This window comes from Ranitomeya variabilis, chromosome 3, assembly GCF_051348905.1.
Source record: "Ranitomeya variabilis isolate aRanVar5 chromosome 3, aRanVar5.hap1, whole genome shotgun sequence".
Taxonomy (NCBI): Eukaryota; Metazoa; Chordata; class Amphibia; order Anura; family Dendrobatidae; genus Ranitomeya; species Ranitomeya variabilis.
Genome location: NC_135234.1, coordinates 522018002 through 522042180, shown reverse-complemented (window position 1 = coordinate 522042180; position 24179 = coordinate 522018002).

Below are 24179 nucleotides of genomic sequence, written 5' to 3'. Positions count from 1 at the left end.
ATATAGGAACCTCCCAGAGGATAACGAACCAGCTGATAGCCAGAGACCAGCAGGATAACAAACAAAGCCACCAGGGGGAGCCCAAAGCAAAAGTCACACCATACCATTAGTGACCACAAGAGGGAGTTCACAACAGTACCCCCCCTTAAGGAGGGGTCACCGAACCCTCATGAAAACCCCCAGGGCGATCAGGATGAGCCACATGGAAGGCACGAACCAAATCGGCCGCATGAACATCAGAGGCGACAACCCAAGAATTATCCTCCTGACCATAGCCCTTCCACTTGACCAAATACTGGAGCCTTCGTCTAGAAACACGAGAATCCAAGATCTTCTCCACCACGTATTCCAATTCTCCCTCAACCAGCACCGGGGCAGGAGGCTCAACCGGAGGAACCACAGGTACCACATACCTCCGCAACAACGAGCGATGGAACACATTATGAATAGCAAATGATGCCGGGAGGTCCAGACGGAATGACACAGGGCCAAGGACTTCCAGAATCTTATAAGGACCGATAAACCGAGGCTTGAACTTAGGAGAGGAGACCTTCATAGGAACGAAGCGAGAAGACAACCACACCAAGTCCCCAACGCGAAGTCGGGGACCCACACAGCGACGGCGGTTGGCAAAGAGCTGAGCCTTCTCTTGTGACAACTTCAAATTGTCCACCACATGATTCCAAATCTGATGCAACCTATCCACCACAACATCCACTCCAGGACAGTCAGAAGGCTCCACCTGACCTGAGAAAAAACGAGGATGAAACTGTTGTGAATTTGCTTTTTGCTCCCTCTAGTGGTTACTAGTTTTTGACTCTGGTTTTTCTGTCATTCCTTTTATCCGCACCTGGGTCGTTAGTTAGGGGTGTTGCTATATAAGCTCCCTAGACCTTCAGTTCAATGCCTGGCAACGTAGTTATCAGAGCTAGTCTGCTGTGCTCTTGTCTACTGATCCTGGTTCCAGTTATATCAGCTAAGTCTGCCTTTTGCTTTTTGCTATTTGTTTTGGTTTTGTATTTTTGTCCAGCTTGTTCCAAATCTATATCCTGACCTTTGCTAGAAGCTCTAGGGGGCTGGTGTTCTCCCCCCGGACCGTTAGACGGTTCGGGGGTTCTTGAATTTCCAGTGTGGATTTTGATAGGGTTTTTGTTGACCATATAAGTTACCTTTCTTTATTCTGCTATCAGTAAGCGGGCCTCTCTGTGCTAAACCTGGTTCATTTCTGTGTTTGTCATTTCCTCTTACCTCACCGTTATTATTTGTGGGGGGCTTCTATCCAGCTTTGGGGTCCCCTTCTCTGGAGGCAAGAAAGGTCTTTTGTTTTCCTCTACTAGGGGTAGCTAGATTCTCCGGCTGGAGCGTGTCATCTAGAATCAACGTAGGAATGATCCCCGGCTACTTCTAGTGTTGGCGTTAGGAGTAGATATATGGTCAACCCAGTTACCACTGCCCTATGAGCTGGATTTTTGTATTCTGCAGACTTCCACGTACCTCTGAGACCCTCGCCATTGGGGTCATAACAGTTTGCCAGGCCAGTATTAAATGTTTAATGCGTTGCAGAAGAGGGATTATAAGAAAGAAGATTCTGAGTTTTTTTTTTTTTTTCTTTCTTCTTCCCCTTTACCTCAGAGTGGCTATGCTTGCTGCAGACATGAATGTCCAGACCTTGATTACAAGTGTGGACCAGCTGGCTACTCGTGTGCAGGGCATACAAGACTATGTTATCAGAAATCCTAGGTCAGAACCTAAAATACCGATTCCTGAACTGTTTTCCGGAGACAGGTTTAAGTTTAGGAATTTTGTGAATAATTGTAAATTGTTTTTGTCCCTGAGACCCTGTTCATCTGGAGACTCTGCTCAGCAAGTAAAAATAGTTATTTCGTTCTTACGGGGCGACCCTCAGGATTGGGCTTTTTCGCTGGCGCCAGGAGATCCGGCATTGGCTGATATTGATGCGTTTTTTCTGGCGCTCGGTTTACTTTATGAGGAACCCAATCTTGAGATTCAGGCAGAAAAGGCCTTGCTGGCTATGTCTCAGGGGCAGGACGAGGCTGAAGTGTATTGCCAAAAATTTCGGAAATGGTCCGTGCTGACACATTGGAACGAGTGTGCACTGGCCGCTAATTTTAGAAATGGCCTATCTGAAGCCATTAAGAATGTTATGGTGGGTTTTCCCATTCCCACAGGTCTCAATGATACTATGGCACTGGCTATTCAAATTGACCGGCGGTTGCGGGAGCGCAAAACCGCAAATTCCCTCATGGTGTTGTCTGAACAGACACCTAATTCGGTGCAATGTGATAGAAAAACCGCAAATTCCCTCATGGTGTTGTCTGAACAGACACCTGATTTAATGCAATGTGATAGAATCCTGACTAGAAATGAGCGGAAAATTCATAGACGCCGGAATGGCTTGTGCTACTACTGTGGTGATTCTACACATGTTATCTCAGCATGCTCTAAACGTATAGCTAAGGTTGTTAGTCCTGTCACCGTTGGTAATTTGCAACCTAAATTTATTCTGTCTGTAACTTTGATTTGCTCACTGTCGTCTTATCCTGTCATGGCGTTTGTAGATTCAGGTGCTGCCCTGAGTCTTATGGATCTGTCATTTGCTAAGCACTGTGGTTTTACTCTTGAACCATTAGAAAATCCTATTCCTCTTAGGGGTATTGATGCTACGCCATTGGCAGCAAATAAACCGCAGTATTGGACACAGGTTATCATGTGCATGACTCCTGAACACCGCGAGGTGATACGTTTCCTGGTTTTACATAAAATGCATGATTTGGTTGTTTTAGGGCTGCCATGGTTACAGACCCATAATCCAGTCCTGGACTGGAAGGCTATGTCAGTCTCAAGTTGGGGCTGTCGTGGTATTCATGGGGATTCCCTGCCTGTGTCTATTGCTTCTTCTACGCCTTCGGAAGTTCCGGAGTATTTGTCTGATTATCAGGATGTCTTCAGTGAGTCTGAGTCCAGTGCACTGCCTCCTCATAGGGACTGTGACTGTGCTATAGATTTGATCCCAGGCAGTAAGTTTCCTAAGGGAAGACTGTTTAATCTGTCGGTACCTGAACATACCGCTATGCGTTCATATATCAAGGAGTCTCTGGAGAAAGGACATATTCGTCCGTCTTCTTCCCCCCTTGGTGCGGGATTCTTTTTTGTGGCAAAAAAGGACGGATCTTTGAGACCTTGTATTGATTATCGGCTTTTAAATAAGATCACTGTCAAATTTCAGTATCCTTTACCGCTGTTGTCTGACTTGTTTGCCCGGATTAAAGGTGCCAAGTGGTTCACCAAGATAGACCTTCGTGGTGCGTACAACCTTGTGCGCATTAAGCAAGGTGATGAATGGAAAACCGCATTCAATACGCCCGAAGGTCATTTTGAGTACTTGGTGATGCCTTTTGGGCTCTCCAATGCGCCTTCAGTTTTTCAGTCCTTTATGCATGACATTTTCCGGAAGTATCTGGATAAATTTTTGATTGTTTATCTGGATGATATTTTGGTTTTTTCTGATGATTGGGATTCGCATGTGGAGCAGGTCAGGTTGGTCTTTAAAATTTTGCGTGAAAATTCTTTGTTTGTCAAGGGCTCAAAGTGTCTCTTTGGTGTACAGAAGGTTCCCTTTTTGGGGTTCATTTTTTCCCCTTCTGCTGTGGAGATGGACCCAGTCAAGGTCCGAGCTATTCTTGATTGGACTCAGCCCTCGTCGGTTAAGAGTCTTCAGAAGTTCTTGGGTTTCGCTAACTTCTACCGTCGTTTTATCGCTAATTTTTCTAGCATTGTGAAACCGTTGACGGATATGACCAAGAAGGGCTCCGATGTAGCTAACTGGGCTCCTGCTGCCGTGGAGGCTTTCCAGGAGTTGAAGCGCCGGTTTACTTCGGCGCCTGTTTTGTGCCAGCCCGATGTCTCACTTCCCTTTCAGGTTGAGGTGGATGCTTCAGAGATTGGAGCAGGGGCCGTTTTGTCGCAGAGAGGCCCTGGTTGCTCTGTTATGAAACCTTGTGCCTTTTTCTCCAGGAAGTTTTCGCCTGCCGAGCGAAATTATGATGTGGGCAATCGGGAGTTGTTGGCCATGAAATGGGCATTTGAGGAGTGGCGTCATTGGCTCGAGGGTGCTAAGCATCGTGTGGTGGTCTTGACTGATCACAAAAATCTGATGTATCTCGAGTCTGCTAAACGCCTTAATCCGAGACAGGCCCGCTGGTCATTGTTTTTCTCCCGCTTTGATTTTGTTGTCTCGTATTTACCAGGTTCAAAGAATGTGAAGGCCGATGCTCTTTCTAGGAGCTTTGTGCCTGATGCTCCTGGAGTCGCTGATCCTGTTGGTATTCTTAAAGATGGAGTTATCTTGTCAGCTATTTCTCCGGATCTGCGACGTGTGTTGCAGAGATTTCAGGCTGATAGGCCTGAGTCTTGTCCACCTGACAGACTGTTTGTCCCGGATAAATGGACCAGCAGAGTCATTTCCGAGGTTCATTCCTCGGTGTTGGCAGGTCACCCGGGAATTTTTGGCACCAGAGATCTGGTGGCCAGGTCCTTTTGGTGGCCTTCCTTGTCAAGGGATGTGCGGTCATTTGTGCAGTCCTGTGGGACTTGTGCTCGAGCTAAGCCTTGCTGTTCTCGTGCCAGCGGTTTGCTCTTGCCCTTGCCTGTCCCGAAGAGACCTTGGACACATATCTCCATGGATTTCATTTCTGATCTTCCGCTATCTCAGGGCATGTCCGTTATCTGGGTGATATGTGATCGCTTCTCCAAGATGGTCCATTTGGTTCCTTTGCCTAAGCTGCCTTCCTCTTCCGATCTGGTTCCTGTGTTTTTCCAGAACGTGGTTCGTTTGCACGGCATCCCTGAGAATATTGTGTCAGACAGAGGATCCCAGTTCGTTTCTAGGTTCTGGCGATCCTTTTGTAGTAGGATGGGCATTGATTTGTCGTTTTCGTCTGCTTTCCATCCTCAGACTAATGGACAGACGGAGCGAACCAATCAGACTTTGGAGGCTTATTTGAGGTGTTTTGTCTCTGCTGATCAGGACGATTGGGTGACATTCTTGCCGTTGGCTGAGTTTGCCCTTAATAATCGGGCTAGTTCCGCCACCTTGGTTTCGCCTTTTTTCTGCAACTCTGGTTTCCATCCTCGCTTTTCTTCGGGTCATGTGGAGCCTTCTGACTGTCCTGGGGTGGATTCTGTGGTAGATAGGTTGCAGCGGATCTGGAATCATGTGGTGGACAACTTGAAGTTGTCACAGGAGAGGGCTCAGCGCTTTGCCAACCGCCGCCGCGGTGTGGGTCCCCGACTACGCGTTGGGGATTTGATATGGCTTTCTTCCCGCTTTGTTCCTATGAAGGTCTCCTCTCCCAAATTTAAACCTCGTTTTATTGGGCCTTACAAGATATTGGAAATCCTTAATCCTGTATCTTTTCGTCTGGATCTTCCTGTGTCGTTTGCTATTCACAATGTATTTCATAGGTCCTTGTTGCGGCGGTACATTGTGCCTGTAGTTCCTTCTGCTGAGCCTCCTGCTCCGGTGTTGGTTGAGGGCGAGTTGGAGTACGTGGTGGAGAAGATCTTGGATTCTCGCCTCTCCAGGCGGAGGCTTCAGTACCTGGTCAAGTGGAAGGGCTATGGTCAGGAGGATAATTCCTGGGTGGTCGCCTCTGATGTTCATGCGGCCGATTTAGTTCGTGCCTTTCATGCCGCTCATCCTGATCGCCCTGGTGGTCATGGTGAGGGTTCGGTGACCCCTCACTAAGGGGGGGGTACTGTTGTGAATTTGCTTTTTGCTCCCTCTAGTGGTTACTAGTTTTTGACTCTGGTTTTTCTGTCATTCCTTTTATCCGCACCTGGGTCGTTAGTTAGGGGTGTTGCTATATAAGCTCCCTAGACCTTCAGTTCAATGCCTGGCAACGTAGTTATCAGAGCTAGTCTGCTGTGCTCTTGTCTACTGATCCTGGTTCCAGTTATATCAGCTAAGTCTGCCTTTTGCTTTTTGCTATTTGTTTTGGTTTTGTATTTTTGTCCAGCTTGTTCCAAATCTATATCCTGACCTTTGCTAGAAGCTCTAGGGGGCTGGTGTTCTCCCCCCGGACCGTTAGACGGTTCGGGGGTTCTTGAATTTCCAGTGTGGATTTTGATAGGGTTTTTGTTGACCATATAAGTTACCTTTCTTTATTCTGCTATCAGTAAGCGGGCCTCTCTGTGCTAAACCTGGTTCATTTCTGTGTTTGTCATTTCCTCTTACCTCACCGTTATTATTTGTGGGGGGCTTCTATCCAGCTTTGGGGTCCCCTTCTCTGGAGGCAAGAAAGGTCTTTTGTTTTCCTCTACTAGGGGTAGCTAGATTCTCCGGCTGGAGCGTGTCATCTAGAATCAACGTAGGAATGATCCCCGGCTACTTCTAGTGTTGGCGTTAGGAGTAGATATATGGTCAACCCAGTTACCACTGCCCTATGAGCTGGATTTTTGTATTCTGCAGACTTCCACGTACCTCTGAGACCCTCGCCATTGGGGTCATAACATGAAACCCCGAATTACAAAAAAAAGGAGAAACCAAAGTAGCAGAACTAGCCCGATTATTAGGGGCAAACTCGGCCAACGGTAAAAAAGTAAACCAGTCGTCCTGGTCAGCAGAAACAAAACATCTTAAATAAGTCTCCAAGGTCTGATTAGTTCGCTCGGTTTGGCCATTCGTCTGAGGATGGAAGGCCGACGAAAAAGACAATTCAATGCCCAACTTAGCACAAAAGGTCCGCCAAAATCTAGACACAAACTGGGATCCTCTGTCAGAAACAATGTTCTCAGGAATCCCGTGCAAACGAACCACATTTTGAAAAAACAGTGGAACCAACTCGGAGGAGGAAGGCAACTTAGGCAAGGGCACCAAATGGACCATCTTAGAAAAATGATCACACACCACCCAGATGACAGACATTCTCTGAGAGACAGGGAGATCTGAAATAAAATCCATGGAAATGTGCGTCCAAGGCCTCTTCGGGACAAGCAAAGGTAACAGCAAACCACTGGCACGAGAACAGCAAGGCTTCGCCCGAGCACAAATTCCACAAGACTGCACAAAGGAACGCACATCCCGCGACAAGGAAGGCCACCAAAAAGACCTGGCCACCAAGTCTCTGGTACCAAATATTCCAGGATGGCCCGCCAACACCGAAGAATGAACCTCGGAGATGACTCTGTTGGTCCATCTATCCGGGACAAACAGTCTCTCCGGAGGAGAGCGGTCAGGTCTATCCGCCTGAAATTCTTGCAGCACACGTCGCAAATCTGGGGAGATGGCAGACACAATCACCCCTTCTCTACGGATACCAGCCGGCTCTGAATCTCCAGGAGAGTCAGGCACAAAACTCCTAAAAAGAGCATCAGCTTTCACATTCTTCGAACCCGGCAGGTACGAGACCATGAATTCAAAACGAGAGAAAAATAACGACCAACGAGCCTGTCTGGGATTCAGCCGCTTGGCCGACTCGAGATAAATCAAATTCTTGTGGTCAGTCAAGACCACCACACGATGTTTAGCTCCCTCGAGCCAATGTCGCCACTCCTCAAATGCCCACTTCATAGCCAACAGCTCCCGATTACCGACATCATAATTCCGCTCGGCAGGCGAAAACTTTCTTGAAAAGAAAGCACATGGCTTCATCACAGAGCCATCGGGGCTTCTCTGCGACAAAACAGCCCCCGCTCCAATCTCGGAAGCATCAACCTCCACCTGGAAGGGAAGTGAGACATCTGGCTGACATAAGACTGGAGCCAAAGAAAACCGACGCTTCAGCTCCCGAAAGGCCTCCACAGCCGCAGAAGACCAATTAGTCACATCAGAACCCTTCTTGGTCAAATCCATCAAAGGCTTAACAACGCCAGAAAAATTAGCTATGAAGCGACGGTAAAAATTAGCAAAACCCAAGAACTTCTGAAGACTCTTAACAGATGTAGGCTGCGTCCAGTCATGAATAGCCTGAACCTTGACTGGGTCCATCTCAATAGTAGAAGGAGAAAAAATGAAACCCAAAAAAGAAATCTTCTGGACTCCAAAAAGACATTTTGAGCCCTTCACAAATAAAGCATTGTCACGTAGGACCTGAAAGACCATCCTGACCTGCTTAACATGAGACTCCCAATCATCCGAAAAAAACAGAATATCATCCAGATACACAATCATAAACTTATCCAGATATTCACGGAAGATGTCATGCATAAAGGACTGAAAGACTGAAGGAGCATTAGAAAGTCCAAAAGGCATCACCAAGTACTCAAAATGGCCTTCAGGCGTATTAAATGCAGTTTTCCATTCATCACCCTGTTTTATACGCACAAGGTTATACGCACCACGAAGATCTATCTTGGTGAACCAACTAGACCCCCTAATGCGAGCAAACAAATCAGTTAACAATGGCAAAGGATACTGAAATTTGACCGTGATTTTATTCAAAAGGCGATAATCAATACAGGGTCTCAGGGAACCATCCTTTTTAGCCACAAAAAAGAATCCTGCACCAAGAGGGGATGAGGATGGGCGAATATGTCCCTTCTCTAAAGACTCCTTTATATAACTCCGCATGGCAGCATGCTCCGGCATAGATAAATTGAAAAGTCGTCCCTTAGGAAACTTACTACCAGGAATCAAATTTATAGCACAATCACAGTCCCTATGAGGAGGTAGAGAATTGAGTTTGGGCTCCTCAGATACATCCTGGTAGTCTGACAAAAACGTAGGGACTTCAGAAGGAGTGGACGAAGCAATTGACACCACAGGAGCGTCACCATGAATTCCCTGACAACCCCAACTTGAAACCGACATAGCTTTCCAATCCAGGACTGGATTATGAGTCTGCAACCATGGTAGACCCAACACGACGACATCATGCAAATTATGCAGTACAAGAAAGCGAATCACCTCCCGATGAACAGGAGTCATGCACATGGTCACTTGTGTCCAGTACTGAGGTCTATTCATAGCCAATGGTGTAGAATCAATTCCCCTTAGTGGAATAGGGAATTTTAAAGGCTCCAAATCAAAACCACAGCGCCTAGCAAATGACCAATCCATCAGACTCAGGGCGGCACCTGAATCTACAAAAGCATTAACCGGGTAAGATGACAGGGAACAAATCAGGGAAACAGACAAAATGAACTTAGGCTGTAAAGTACCAATGGTGACAGATTTATCAACCTTTTTTTTGCGCTTAGAGCATGCTGAGATAACATGAGCTGAGTCACCACAGTAAAAGCACAACCCATTTTGCCGTCTATAATTTTGCCGTTCACTTCTGGTCAGAATTCTGTCACATTGCATAGATTCAGGTGTCTGTTCAGAAGACACCGCCAAATGGTGCACAGGTTTGCGCTCCCGCAAACGCCGATCAATCTGAATGGCCAGAGTCATTGACTCATTCAGACCTGCAGGCGTAGGGAACCCCACCATGACATTCTTAATGGCTTCAGAAAGACCTTCTCTGAAATTTGCAGCCAGGGCACACTCATTCCACTGAGTAAGCACCGACCATTTCCGAAATTTCTGGCAGTACACCTCTGCTTCATCTTGCCCCTGCGAGAGGGCCAATAACGTTTTTTCAGCCTGGTTCTCAAGATTAGGTTCCTCATAGAGCAATCCAAGGGCTAGAAAAACGCATCTACACTAAGCAATGCAGGATCCCCTGGCGCCAATGCGAAGGCCCAATCTTGGGGGTCACCACGCAAAAAGGAAATGATAATCTTAACTTGCTGAACGGCATCACCAGAGGAACGAGGTTTCAAAAAAAGAAACAACTTACAATTGTTCCTAAAATTCAGGAACCTAGATCTATCTCCAGAAAACAACTCCGGAATAGGTATTCTAGGCTCTGACATAGGACTGTGAACAACAAAATCCTGAATACTTTGAACCCTAGCAGCAAGATGATCTAGACTGGAAGCCAAGCTCTGGACATCCATGTCAGCAGCTGAACTCAGAGCCACACCAAGATTAAGAGGAGGAGAGCAGCTAGCCACAGCAGCTAGACACACGGCAAAAAAAAAAAAAAAATTCTCAAGGCTTTTTTTCTCCTGCTTCTGCCATGCAATTAACACTTTACAGGCTGGCTGTACTGTTATGATCCCTAGTGGCGGAGGATCAGAAATAGATCAGCAAGTGATTAAACTAAGGACGAGCTCTAGGGAGATGGTAACTGGACTGATCGCAAATCTGAACCTATCCAAAACAACTAGAGGTAGCCGGTGAACGTGCCTAAAAAATTCTTAGACGTCTCGAGCCAGCCTGAGGAACTAGCTACCCCTAAAGAGAAAGAAAGACCTCGCTTGCCTCCAGAGAAATAATCCCCAAAGATATAGAAGCCCCCAACAAATGTTAACGGTGAAGTAAGAAGAAGGCACATACATAGGGATGAAATCAGATTCAGCAAAAGAGGCCCACTAGTACTAGAAAGCAGAAAATAGAGCAGGGGTCTATGCGATCAATAAAAAACCCTTACAAAATATCCATCCTGAGATTTCAAGAACCCACACACCAACTAACGGTGTGTGGGGAGAAACTCAGCCCACTAGAGCAACCAGCAAGCGAGGGAATTACATTTTAGCAAGCTGGAACAGAAAACATGATAAACACTGCTGATCAAAAAATGAGCAAACAAAACTTAGCTTATCCTGGATGGACTGGGAGCAAGGTAGTCAGAAGGAATCTGAGTAGCACTGATTACATCGACAGCCGGCCACAAGTGGAAGTAAAACAGAGCTATATAGGAACCTCCCAGAGGATAACGAACCAGCTGAGAGCCAGAGACCAGCAGGATAACAAACAAAGCCACCAGGGGGAGCCCAAAGCAAAAGTCACACCATACCACCAGTGACCACAAGAGGGAGCCCGAAAACAGAGTTCACAACAGCACGGAATGTGTAAAGAGCTCCATGGAGTAACCTGTAGTGTCGCCTGACACATCCTTCACTTTTGGTTTGGGTGAAGGACACAAGGAAACGTCTTGTTCCTGACCGAGAGCATCCACTGACGACTCGCTGCTTTTATATTTTGAACTTTCTGAAGAGGAGGCGAAAGAGCTAGAGGCTGAGTCAGCAAGGAAAGCCAAAACTTTTTCCTGCTGCTCTGGCTTTAAAAGCTGTTTTCCTACTCACAGATAAGGGAGCCTTTGAGGCCTTGTGTAGCCAAACGACGACGCTGGCTCAACACATCCAGCCTTAGGTGCTATTGTGCTTTTGCCACTACCACCAGATGCACCACCACCACCATCAGTACCAGCTGGCAACCTACGCCCACGGGCTCTTCCACCAGACTTCCTCATTTTTTGGAAAGTCTAACCAAAATAACAACCGTTATATGGTACTGTAAAACAAGGTAGAAGGTGTATATAAACCTGTTGAGAATTTAAATCTCCCTTTTTTTTTGGAGACTGAACCAAAACTCAGGCCCAGTGTGTAAAACAACGCAATGTAAGTGGCAGAAAGTGGCTGGATGATATACGACAAACTAACAGGACTGTAGTATATCCATTTTGTGAGAATTAGAATCTCCCTTTTTTTTTGGAGACTGAACCAAAACTCAGGCCCTGTGTATAAAACAACGCAATGTGAGTGGCAAAAAGTGGCTGGCTGATATACGGCAAACTAACAGGACTGAAATATATCCAATTTGTGAGAATTTGAATCTCACTTTTTTTTGGAGACTGAACAAAAACTCAGGCCCAGTGTATAAAACAACGCAATGTAAGTGGTAGAAAGTGGCTGGATGATATACGACAAACTAACAGGACTGAAATATATCCACTTTGTGAGAATTTGAATCTCACTTTTTTGGGTGGAGACTGAACCAAAACTCAGGCCCAGTGTATAAAACAACGCAATGTAAGTGGCAGAAAGTGGCTGGATGATACATGACAAACAAACAGGACTGAAATATATCCACTTTGTGAGAATTTGAATCTCACTTTTTTTGGGGAGACTGAACCAAAACTCAGGCCCAGTGTATAAAACAACGCAATGTAAGTGGCAGAAAGTGGCTGGATGATACATGACAAACAAACAGGACTGAAATATATCCACTTTGTGAGAATTTGAATCTCCCTTTTTTTTGGAGACTGAACCAAAACTCAGGCCCAGTGTATAAAACAACGCAATGTAAGTGGCAGAAAGTGGCTGGAAGATATATGAAAAAATACAAGGACTGTAGTACAATTTCAATCTCCCTACAATGATCTCAGGACAAGTATGGCAGCAATAAAAAGGACTGCTGCACACAAAAGTGTGGACAAATAAACAAGATAACTGTGCAGAAAGGAGCAACAGGATTTTTGCTTTTAAAAAAGCAGTTGGTTTGCGCAGCAGCATGCAAGCAGCAATGCAGCTATCAGGGAGCCTTATAAGGCAGCCTAATAAGCTACAGAGCTGATGCACAAAAATATAGCATCCACTGTCCCTGCAAAAAAAAGGTGGTGTTGGACAGTGGAAATCGCTACAGCACAAGCAGTTTGGGGATTAATCTTCCCTCCCTTCCTATATCCCTTCTTCTGATGAAGCTGCAGCAATCTCTCCCTATGCTACGATCGGCAGAAGATGCACGCCCCTTTAAAGCCCCTGTGACGCCGCAGAAAGCAAGCCAATCACTGTCATGCCCTTCTCTAAGATGGTGGGGACCGAGACCTATGTCATCACGCTGCCCACACTCTGCGTCCTCCTTCACTGGCTGAAAAATGGAGCTGAAAGCATCATACAAAACGCGACTTTGGTGCGCTGATCGCCAACCGCATGGCCGATCCCACACTAGGAGCGATTTTTGAATTTGTCCGATCCGTTTTGCTCAACCCTAGTTATAGCTCCTCCTAGCGTCGGAAAATCTCTGGGATCTCAGCTACCTGGGGTAACTGAGACCCCGTAGATCATGATTTGGGTCAGATTTGACCATCTCCAGTCTTATGATCACCGTTATTTATCCCAAAAAAAGTCAGATTTCCCATTCATTTCTCTCTAATCTGAAATGATCTAGCACAGAGGTGTCAAACTGCATTCCTCGAGGGCCACCAACAGGTCATGTTTTCAGGATTTCCTTGTATTGCACAGGTGATAATTTAATCACCTGCACAGAATGATTCCAGCACCTTGTGGAATGCTAAGGAAATCCTGAAAACATGACCTGTTGGCGACCCTCGAGGAATGCAGTTTGACACCTCTGATCTAGCATACCAGAGGAGAGAGATATTGGGCTCTGTCTCCCGGACCTCAGCATCTTCTTCTGGGAAAAAAATGGCAGGCGCATGCGCAGTGCGCCCGCCGAGATCTACCGGCCGCCACCCGGCAACAATAAAAGATATTTCTCATTGGTTAATTTTGATTACTGTAATAGACCCTATCACAGTGATCAAAATATAATAAAAATGAAATCAAACCCCCTTTATCACCCTCTTAGTTAGGGAAAAATAATAAAAATAATAATACAGTACAATAGAATGCCAAGAGTGTGCAAAGCCGTCATCAAAGCAAAAGGTGGCTACTTTGAAGAACCTAGAATATAAGACATATTTTCAGTTGTTTCACACTTTTTTGTTAAGTATATAATTCCACGTGTGTTAATTCATAGTTTTAATGCCTTCAGTGTGAATATACAATTTTCATAGTCATGAAAATACAGAAAAATCTTTAAATGAGAAGGTGTGTCCAAACTTTGGGTCTGTCCTATATATATATTTTTCCATTCTTTGCAGTTAGGGTTAGGGTTGGGGCTAGGGTTAGGGTTGGAGTTAGAGCTAAGGTTAGTGTTTGGGTTGGGGCTAGGGTTGGAGTTAGAGCTGGGGTTAGGGTTTGGGCTAGGGTTAGCATTGAGGTTAGAGCTAGGATTAGGGTTGAGCTAAGGTTAGGTTTGGGACTAGGGTTAGGGTTGTGTTGGGATTGGGGCTAGGGTTAGGGTTGTGTTGGGGTTATGGTTGTGGTGTTGGGGTTACAGTTGTGGTGTTGATGTTAGGGGTTAGGGTTGTGTTGGGGTTAGGGTTGTGTTGGGGATATGGTTGTTTTGGGCATATGGTTGTGTTGGGGCCATAGTTGTGGTGTTGGGTTAGGGTCATATTGGAGTTGCAGTTTGGGTTGTCATTAGGGATGGGATTAGGGTTGGCATTAGGGTCAGGGGTAGGGTTGTGTTTGGGTTGGAGTTAGAATTGGGGGGGTTTCCATTGTTTAGGTACATCAGGGATCTCCAAATGCGACATGGTGCCCGCCATGATTCCAGCCAGTTTTGTGTTCAAAAAGTCAAACCGTGCTCTTTCCCTTCTGAGCCCTGCCATGCTCCCAAACAGTGGCTTTCCCCCACACACGGGGTATTGGTGCACTCAGGAGAAATTGCACAGCAAATTTTGTGGCTAATTTTCTCTTGATACCCTTGTGAAAACAAAAAAGCTGGTTCAAAAGTAATTTTTTTTGTGAAAAAAGTAAAATGTTCAGGTGCTTCAGGAGAACTAAAGCAAAGTGGATGGAAAAAATTAAGGGTTAATAAACTTCTTGAATGTGGTTTTGAGCACCTTGAGGGTGCATTTTTTAGAATGGTGTCACTTTGGGGTATTTTCTGTCTTATTGCCCCCAAACTCACTTCAAATGTGAGATAGCCCCTAAAAAAATGGTTTTGTAAATTTTGTTGGAAAAATTAAAAATTGCTGGTCAACTTTTAACCCTTAAAACTTCCTAAGAAAAAAATTATGTTTCCAAAATTGTGCTGATGTAAGGTAGACATGTGTGCAATGTTATTTATTAACTATTTTGTGCGATATGACTCTCTGATCATATCAACGAAATTTTACCACTAACATGAAGTACAATGTGTCTTGAAAAAACATTCTCAAGGAGATCCAATGAAGTGTTCCATCCAGAGCTAAAGTGAACTCATTAGGTGTCAAAAACTTTGATTGCTAACATCTTTGCAATGGAATAGTGAAATAAAAACAAAAAACAACAACAGCAAAAAAACCTCTTTAATGAGCCTTCACACATGACTTAGGATAAGAGATAAGAAGCCAAACCAGAAACAATATTTGCAGACTGAAGTACAAAGCAGGAGCTCTGATTTGGCTTACTGTGTGTGTAAGGCTGGAGTCACACGATGATATAAAAAATTGCTACAATGTTGATCCAGAAAAGTAGGATGAGTGTCATGAGAGTGCAATGCGATTTTTCTCACCTAGCATCCGTTTGACATGCTTATGCAATCTGTATGCAATGTATTTTTAACATCATCTTTTATATACTGTAATTCTCTATGTAATTTAAAGCTATTCTTCAAAATACTTAAGTAATCTTATATACAGATATGGATAGAAAAAAAGACATAATATATAAATAGAATAGAATAGATAGAATAGATAGATAGTACATAGATAGAATAGCATAGATAAATAGAATAGATAGAATATATAGATATCCTGTAGACATATAATTTTATATGGTACTAAAGGGTGTTTAGCCTTTTTTAACAATAAAAAACGACTTGGGGTCCCAGCCAAGGTAAAGCAGATAACTGCAGGCTTATATTTTTTGGCTGGGAAGGTCCATGGTTATTGGGCTGTTCCCAACCTAAAAAAACAAGCCAGCAGCTGCTCCAGAATTGGTGTATCACATTAGATGCACCAATTCTGAGGCTTAGCTCTTCTCGATTGCTCTGATGCAGTGACAATCGGGGCAATTGTTTAAGGGGTTGATGTCAGCTGTGTAATGTCAACTGACATTACTAACCCAGTAAATTAAAAGGAAAAAACACATACAAATATTTTATTTTAAATCCCCCTCTTGACTCTAGCCCTGTTTCACCAATTTAAGAAAAAAACATCCAGTCCAGGGATCCCAACTTAGTCAACTGAATCTGAAGTAGCTCACAAATGGAAACTTGAAAGACATAAAAAGAGAGCGGTAAAGAAATTAAAACAAGAAACATTCCCTCATTCACCAATTTATTATTGAAAAATAATCTCCTCAGCTCCGACATAATGCTTGGCATTCTCACAACGTCCACCGATTGTGTACTGCAACCTATGGAGCTTCATTTTGAGAATGACACTTAACAGGTCACTCCCGGTCATGTCTCATAACATCATCGGTCATGAGACATCACTGGGAGTGACCTATTTTTGCAGTACAGAATAAAATTTGATAGCTCCCATGAGACCCGGTGACTCTGAACATTGGTGACATCAGTAACTACACTGCTAATTAGTGTCACCGAGTCACACTGCCCTCTATGAGACTCTGCGACTCTAATGAACAGTGTAGTTAATTATGTCACCACTGTTCAGAACCGCGGGGTCTTGCTGAGCAGGAAACTTTGATTCTGTACTGCAACCATAGGTCACTCCAGGTCATGTCTCATAAGCGATGACGTTATTGAGCTACTAACGTCATCACGAGGATTATTTTTTAATAAAAATTGGTGATTGAGGGAGTGTTTCCTGTTTTTATTTCTTTACCTCTCTCTTTTTATGTCTTTCAGGTTCCCATGTGTGGACTACTTCGGATTCGGTGGACTATGTTGGAATCCTTGGACTGGATAGCTTTTTTTTTAAAATAAATTGGTGAAACAAGACTACAGTCAGAGGTACCAAGATATATTTCTTTCCTGTACAGTCAGAGGGTGATTTTTAAAATAAAATATTTGTGTGTGTTTTTTCCTTTTAACTTACTGGGTTAGTAATAGAGTGGTGTCTGATAGACCTCTCCATTACTAACACCAGGGCTTGATGCCAGTGCACATTACACAGCTGACATAAATGCCTTAAACCATTACCACAATTGCCTCAACACCAGGGCAATTGGGAAAGCTGGTTCAAGCTCCAGAATTGGCACATCTCATATTGTGAGCCAATTCTGGGGTGGCTGTTGGCTTGTATTTTTAATCTAGGAAGGACCCAATAACCATGGACTTCACAGCCTGATAATATAAGCCCACAGCTGTTTGCTTTACCTTTGCTAGTTATCAAAAATAGGGAAGACTCCACGTCATTTTTTTTATTATTTATTTAAAAGGTTTAATAAGGCAAAATACCCTTTAGTGCCACATGAAATGCACTGCACTAAAGGGTGCAAGTTTATTATATATAGGGGACTTGCTGTGACATTAAATATCTACAAGAAATCTATCCTATCTATTGTATATATCTATTCTATCTATATAATAAAAAAAATTGACAAAACAGCACAGTTAAGAGGTAGGGTGCAGACGCCTCATAGTTACATACCAGTCCTAGCAAACACTTTTCCAAAAAAGTTGAGGCATCACACCAAATCCAAAGTTATAAAATGCTTTTTAATAGCCCATGTGGTGACGTTTCAGTCCTGGGTGCAGACCTTTCTCTATCTTTTATTGGCTAGAAGTATAGTGGTGTTATTCTGTATGATGATGCTATTTAGTCACAGTTAGGTCCTTCACATGGACATAAAACAGTCAGTGTGCCAGTGCACATGTCTGATTTTCTACGTGGACTGATGGTAGATGTGTACAGACCAGAATAATGTATGCAATATAAGTGTAGCCTCAACACCTGTCGGCAATGTGGATGAGCACACGGAGAAAGTCAATTTGCAAACGCGACTTGATGTTTTTATTAATATCGCCATCTGAACCCGGCCTAACGCCTAACTAAGAGCACAATACATCAGTTGTGCTACTCTACCTATTATTTTTACAGCATTTTAATATAAGATGAATGATAAATGATACTTTTATTGTTGATCTTGTTCTTTGCTAACCCTGAACAATAATCATTGTGATTGCTGAGATATGTGTTATTCATGACGATAATTGGTGGCTGCAAACGGGACTTTAATGGGGAAATGTTCTGGCTTAGTGCCCAGGGAAGCATAAGATGTAAATACAGTCCTGCACACAATATGTGAGCTGTACAACCCGCAAAGTAAGCGCATCAAAGAACATTTATAGGAGATTGTGAATCCTACTGCCAAGAATCTAACAGGTTTTTCCTAGCATTTTGTCCATCATCATAAAGTTGATCCAAGAGGAATAATAATCAATTGTATTCAAAGGGTTAAAACCAGACAGGGTGATAGGAAAAGGGAGGCATTCTGGAAATTAAATATGCACACGATGGGCTTAATTTAAAGATTTAGTATATTTGTGCTAATCTCTGCTCTTTTCAACATTCATAGACTGATATCAAGTTTACCTCTTTTAATTCATTCATTTTAAATTGAGATGAGAGAATTGATTAGCAGGACTCTGATCATTGGACTGGAGACCTATGAATCTCCTTACCTCTCAGCATATTTGGATCTTCTTTTGATTAGCTGGGCTGGAGTAATGCTATCATTGCCCAGGAGGCACACACATCATCATCCTGCAAATCAATTCAACCTTAATCATTATGTAGCGAGAAGTAGAGTGGTGTCCTGCCCCTTCTCCAAAAATAAACGTATCATATTTTCTTAGTGCTGCAAGTATGTCCGTTGTTGGTGTCCAGCTTTTTGGCAGATGACAAATAGATAATACATTCCAGTACACCTTGTGCTGTCTTTTATTCATGCTCTTAAATTTGTTTCTTCTGCAATTTATTATGATTGCGCTTTGGTTGCAGTGATTCAAATAGTATGAAATATTTATGGCAAATAACCTCAATCCGACACAGGGTTCAATTGTTGTTAAATGACACTCAGGACCATGTTACTGAAACTAGTCTTGTAAAAGTCATGTAAATATTGTGTAATAATGATAAAAAATACATGGTGCTTGTGACTGGTCTTAAGGGAGCAAAGATTCTTTTGGCACATAACAGAGGAATATTTGGGTGATAGCTTAAGGAGGCTAATTTTTAAATGTGTCAAATTTTAAAAAGCGATGCACAATTACTTTCTATCATATATAGGTATATTGAATACTGTGTCCAGCTTTGGGCACCACATTTGAAAAAAGACATCAGCAAACTGGAGCAAGTTCAGAGAAGAGCGACCAGAATGGTGACTGGTCTGCAAACCATGTCCTATGAGGAACGTTTACAGTATTTGGGAATGTTCAGCTTGCAAAAAAGAAGACTGAGAGGAGACTTCATAGCTGTCTACAAATATCTCAGGGGCTGTCACTTTGTAGAAGGATCATTTTTTTTCTCATTTGCACAAGGAAAGACTAGAAGCAATGGGATGAAACTGAATCATGTGGAAGAGTCCTGAGGAGAGAATTTGCATATTCCCAGTGCCTTCTGGGATAAGTGAAGATTCTCAGCGAGCTCAAAGAGCACTGGATTTTGGCCATTGCAGCTGAATGGAGGACATCGGTAAACCAGGGGAAGAATCCTGAGGTGAGAATTTTCATATTCCCAGTTGTTGTGAATTCTGTTGTGGGTTCTGCTCTTGGGCTCCCTCCAGTGGTTATAAGTGGTAGTGCTGCTGTTTGTCCTTCACAGCAGTCATCAGGTGCGTCCACTTCAGATGGGGCTATTTAGTCTGGCCTCACCCTTTGGTGAGTGCCAGTTGTTCATTGTTTCTGGAGGATTCACTTTCCTTCCTGGTCGCCCCTGCTTGCAGTTCATTTCTTCAAGATAAGTTCTGCTTGTTTTTCTGCCCACATGTTGTGGGCCTCATTGTTCAGTGCATTGCATGTTTTTTCTTGTCCCGCTTAATCTGTGTAAGGATTTATGCAGCCGAGCTGGAATCTCTGGAGAGGCAGATTTACCCTCCAAGTCTTTAGTTAGATTTGGAGGTTTTTTTGTATTATCTGTGGTGGACATTTCTTAGTATTTTTAATACTGACCGCATAGTTCTCTGTCCTATCTTTTCTATCTAGCTAGATTGGCCTCCTTTGCTAAATTCTGTTTTCAGCCTGTGTATGTTCCTTCCTCTCCTCTCACAGTCAATATTTGTGGGGGGCTGCCTATCCTTTGGGAATTTTCTCTGAGGCAAGATAGTTTTCCCTTTTCTATCTATAGGGTTAATTAGTCCTCCGGCTGTGACGAGGTGTCTAGGATTGGTAGGTACATCCCACGGCTACTTCTAGTTGCGGTGTTAAGTCCAGGGTCTGCGGTCAGTACAGTTACCACATTCTCCAGAGTACGTCTCATGCCGCTCTTAGGCCACCAGATCATAACACCCAGTGCCTTCTGGGATAAGTGAAGAGTCTCTGCGAGCTCAAAGAACACTGGATTTTGGCCGCTTCCAATGAAAGGAGGACATCGGTAAACAAGGGGAAGAGTCCTGAGGAGAGAATTTGCATATTCCCAGTGCCTTCTGGGATAAGTGAAGAGTCTCTGTGAGCTCAGAGAACACTGGATTTTGGCCATTGCAGCCTGTAGATTCATGTTAAAGCTGCCAAAGGACATTCTAGAAAAATAATTCCATAAGGAGTTATTGAGATACTATACGTCCTAGCCGTACATTGTGTATATTTCTGAGATCTCCAGAACATGGCAAACGACTTCAAGGGTTTCAATCCATTTGAGCACTCCAGGGAGGTGAGATGCATGGAATAACAAGTAGGAACCAGAGCGGGGGTGCTGCCAGATCCAAAGGTGCTGGGGTAGCCTCCCTAGGACAGTCCATTAAAGAGTCATGACTCATCTTAGGTTTTTGAGTTTTTAGCTGCTAGAGGCAAGGGGAGGGGATTAGGGTTCAGCCCAGAGGTCAAGAGGCTCGTGACCCAAAGGGTCACATAAGGCCATGTAGTCTCTCTTTCTGTTATGCATGCAGTCCACTTCAAAAGGGTTCACGTCGAGTAACGTGATGTGAACGTGCTATAAACATAACAAAAATGTGGTGGTTGGGCACTGCATGGTTTTCTCATGTTTACAGCTTGGTAGATATATTCTCTGCTTTCCCTGGGTGGCTTCGACAGTGAGACCTTGGATGCCATGTTTCTTCTCTTTTTTGATTTATTATTATTTAACAACTTAGCTGTTTTTTTAATTTTAATTTATTTAAAATTACCATTTGGTTCTATATTTATATATATATATATATATATATATATATATATATTTATATATATCTATATATATATATATATATATATATATATATATATATATATTTACAGAGATGTGCTCTGGTTATTCACCTCCTGTTTTTGGACGTAATGTATATTGCCTTTTTCCCTGCGTCTCACCATGATATGCTTCATTGTTTGCACTGACTGCTTATCTTATTACATCATTTTCTGTTATGCACTTCAGCATGACACGCATGCCACCTTGCACATTGATATAGCGGGTGAGCAGCAAAATGTGTGTACCTAAGTAATTTCTGGCGGTACGGTCCATCTTGACACCCATGCCACAGGCTTTTTTCCACACTCCGTCACATCTTTCACGGCATGCCTTGCACCCACGTCATTTTGATAGGTAAATTTACCTTAAGTACATATGTCCAGGATGTCTCCTATTTATACCAATCCTTCTCAGTGCACTGGCACTTTATCCCTGAAGAGGCTACATTGCTGTGGCATAATGCACGGGGTCCATGACTCTCTCAAGCCTTCCATTTCATTTTGTGGGTTGCATACCTTGTGGTCTGAATTAATTATTTATATTTAACATTTGATAAGGTATTTATGTTATAAACTTAACTTTTTCTTTTAAGTTCCACCAAGGTCTGCATGATTATAGGCCCTTTTGTTTATTCCACACTAGATTTAAATTGTACAACTGTTTTAGCTGTGCCTTGAGTAAACTTGTTTTTTACACTCAATGTTTTGCATGTATTTCTGCTGCTTTTGGTAGTTAGTCTTCCTTACCCTATTTATTATGACATGGTAACCGTGCTTTGTCATAAATTGTATCACCCTACCTTTTTGTCAGTTTTTAACCCCTTTACCCAGAAGCTTGTTTTCACCTTCCTGACCATGCAAATTTTTAAAATGTCAAATTTTACAATTCTGACCAATGTGGTAATAACTCTGGAATGCTTCAACGAATTCCACCTATTCTGAGAATGTTATCTCGTGATATATTGCACTTCATGATAGAGATAAAATTTGTTCTATATTATTTGCATTTATTAGTGAAGATATCAGAAATTTAGCAATTTTGAAATTTTCAAACTTTTAATTTTTATGCCCTTAAACCAGAGAGCTATCTTACAAAAATAGTTAATAAATAACATTTCACACGTGTCTACTTTACATCAGCACAATTTGTGAAACATAATTTTTTTGTTAAGAAGTTATAAGGGTTAAAAGTTGAACAGCAATTTCTAATTTTCGCAACAAATTTACAAAACCATTTTTTTAGGGACCACATCATATTTGAAGTGATTTGGATGGGTCTATATGACAGTAAACACCAAAAGTGACAACATTGTAAAAACTGCACACCTCAAGGTGCTCAATACCACATTCAATAAGTTTATTAACCCTTCAGCTGTTTCACAGGAGCTGAAGCAATGTGGAAGGACAAAATGAACATTTTACTTTCTTCACAAAAACTTTACTAAGGACCCAATTTTTTTTTTATTTTCACAAGGGTATCAGAAGAAAATGAACTCCAATAACAGTGAAATTTCAACTTAGTACAGCGATACCCATGTGTGAAGGAAGACCACTCTTTGGGTGCATGTCAGGACTGGGAAGGGAAGGAGCACCATTTGACGTATTGAACGTAATATTTGCTGGAATCATGAGGAGACACTTTGTCATGTTTGGAGAGCTCCAGATGTGCTTAAACAGTGGAAACCCCCCACAAGTGACCCCATTTTGGAAGCTAGATCCCTCAAGAAATGTGTTCAGTTTTGTGGTGAGTACCTTTGTAGCCACAATTTATTTATTTTCACAAGGATAACAGGTGAAAATGGACCTCAAAATTTGTTGTGTAGTTTCTCCTGGGTATACTAATACCCTATATGTGCATAAATAAAGATTTTTTAAGTGGGCACCATCATATAATATTGAAAAAGTGCCGTGGGTTCACTACCATGCATGTAAGAAATATACTTAAAATATGAAGGAGAAAAGTACATGCAAATGAAGGTGGGAACACCACAAAGATTTTAGGCAAAAATACAAAAAGTTTATTTCCACACCCAAGATATTACACAAAGTTAAAAACATCTAAAAACCATTCCACAATGGGAAGTACATATTAGACACAATATTCCAAAATATAGTATTCATTCAAGATATACATATATAAATATATAGTTCCTGGCTATAATTGTTCTTGCACCAAAACAGTTTAGTATATAAATGCTGCATATAACATCTTATCAAATAGATACAAATACGTGGGACCCGTATGGTGGCGATAATATAGACAATGTATACAACGAACCCGCACACAGAAAGTGCACACAAACAATACATTGCATACAATATGCGAAGTGCCTAAGGTGGCAACAATACAGACAATATATGCAACAGAAGTGCACGCAGTGTGCAGGTAATGAATGTTCTGGGCTTGATCTACAAAAATGCCTGTGCTAAAGAAATAGCACTATATATCATTGATATGTGAGTTTTAGCAAAGTTTCAAGATAGCCAGTATTTAAGGGTGCTGAATACTTCACCCTAACCAGTCCACTGGTCCACTAATGTCGCCCCCTGGTCCCATAAGCAGTGGTGCAGCCAGGATATGGAAGATTACAGGACCCACGCGTTCCGACACACACGGTGTCTTTCTCAAGGTGAGTATATCAAGTGTGAATAATCCCATCTATTTAAAGTGTCTTAATTACGTTACGTTAATTACGTTCTCTGCTAGTGTGTCTGGCCATGACCCGGAAGTAAGGTGCTGAGGTCATATAGTACCAAGTGCCTGCGCGTATTGTATGTTTTTCTCATTCACCTTGTCCATATGCGCTTGCGCATCGGGTGCTCGAGCTCTTATTGACATGCGCTTGCGCATTGTGTATGCTAGATCTCAATACATCCTATATGCGGTTTGCACCAGCGCATTGCGTGTTTTAACATCAGATATCCATTCAGCCTGTGTGGAGATAGCTCCAAATAGTCCAGGTAGTAATTACAACCCCCTGGCATATATTCACTTATATTGGGCACATTTGGCAGTAGAAATTTGTTGGAAGTCTTGGTATTTTGCTATCTTATATAATTATAAACCCAGAATATATATACAATTAATGAGCCCCATATAAATGCACATTGTACATGCTAAATAGCAATATAACATATGGGCAATTTGCGCCTGCACATTACTTATTTTTTAGTCCAGTATCCATTTAGT